The sequence below is a fragment of the Phalaenopsis equestris genome, unplaced genomic scaffold (assembly GCF_001263595.1).
Source record: "Phalaenopsis equestris unplaced genomic scaffold, ASM126359v1 Scaffold232797, whole genome shotgun sequence".
Classification (NCBI taxonomy): domain Eukaryota; kingdom Viridiplantae; phylum Streptophyta; class Magnoliopsida; order Asparagales; family Orchidaceae; genus Phalaenopsis; species Phalaenopsis equestris.
This window is the reverse complement of record NW_018250758.1, coordinates 321,019-322,909: the sequence shown is the minus strand read 5'-3', so window position 1 is coordinate 322,909 and position 1,891 is coordinate 321,019.

The following is a 1,891-nucleotide window of genomic DNA, read 5'->3' as shown; positions in this document are numbered from 1 at the left end:
ATACTAGCAATCATGGATACTAGTCATGGATACTAGCTACTTTTTTAGGATTTACCATTTCAGAGGGCCATTGAAAATTGTTGGTAGTCATCTTTTCTATTAATGAATAAGCCTCATCAAAAGGTTTTGACATTAATAATTGATCTAAGTGATCCCACTAATCCACTATAAAAAATTTGATTTATTAACCAATCTGGTAACGAATGATGAGGGCATTTCTTAAGAAGATCTCTAAATCTCTCCCAAGCTTCATATATTGACTCTCCATCAATTTGACAGAACGATGTTATGTCATTTCTAAGTTTAGCAGTTTTGAATGGAGGGAAATATTTGGACAGAAATTTCTACAAAAGTTCTCCCCAAACATTTTGATAATAGCAGGTTTAAGCTCAAATGAATTAGCATCTACATCAGGATTTTGGATAGATAAGTGAATTTCATCTGCTGTAGGATTTGCATAATTTTGTAGGGGTCTAGGTTGTTGTTCATTTTCTATTCCTTGATTGTTCATCTTGTTTTTCATTGTATCAGAATTTCTAGATTCTCTTCTCAATCTTCTAATTTTTCTAACAGTGCATTCTAATTTTGAATCGTAGGGTATAAGATTTTCAGGTCCAAATTTATGCATACAATTTGAAATCAGTACATAGTAAAACAGTTAACTAAAATATGAAGATAAGTTGCAATTCAAGTAAAAATTTTCTAATAATCCTAATTTTTTTGTTACTCTAATTGTAATTTTTACTCCCCTGCAATTCGGCAAAGGTGCCATAAACTTGATCTCGACTTTATATATGCTTAAAAATATAAGTATTTAATACTGCTACTAAAAGATTTAATTTCTCAGCAATTATATCAAAACTTAATAACAGTTACAGATTTGATAAATATGGAAATAATAAATATTCAATAATTGTAATGTCACGCTTATCAACGCAAGTATACGTATCTAAATATTCAATAATTGTAAAGTCACACTTATCAACGCAAGTATACGTATCGCTCAAGTAATATAGGGCTCTAATGGAGTTTTAGATATCGATCCCACAGGGAGTAATATTAGAACTACGAACTAAGAATTTAGAAAAGCAATAATTTAATCACAACAATTAAATTCAATTTGCTTATCTATCACTAATAGACAATTGAAATAAATATGTAATTTTAATGACTATAAAATAACTAAATATACTAATGAAGGTTCGAATGTGATATTCAATATATAAGAAAACATCCTTCTCCTTGTCATCTGCTGTAGGATTTGCAATATGATAACAGAATGCTGAAGGTTCGAATGTGATATTCAATATAAAATAACTAAATATACTAATGAATTTAGATAGATAAGTGGCTCTCATCTGCTGTAGGATTTGCATAATCTCTTAGGGGTCTAAGTTGGTGTTCATTCTCTATTCCTTGATTGTTCAAGTTGTCTTCCATTGTATCAAAATTTCTAGGTTCTCTTTTTAGTTTTCTGATCCTTATGACAGTGCGTTCTAATTCTAAATCGTAGAGTATAAGATTTTCAGGTCCAAATTTACGCATACAATTTGAAATCAGTACTCAATAATATAATTAACTAAATATAAAAATAAGTTGCAATTCAAGTGAAATTTTTGTAATAATCCTAATTTGTCCGTTACTCTGATCATGATTTGACTCACTCACTCAATTACTCCCCGGCAACGGCGCCTAAATATATAAGAAAGCATCCTTCTCCTTGTCAAGAAATTATAATGAATGGATAAAGTGAATTAGTTCAAATTATATTGTGTCAAGTAGGAGCATACCTATTCTTTACCCTTTGGTCCAGGCATAAAGAACATTGATTAATCCTACGCTTGTTTACTGAATCTGCGGCTAGGCTGGGAGGATACCGGCTCTCACTTTG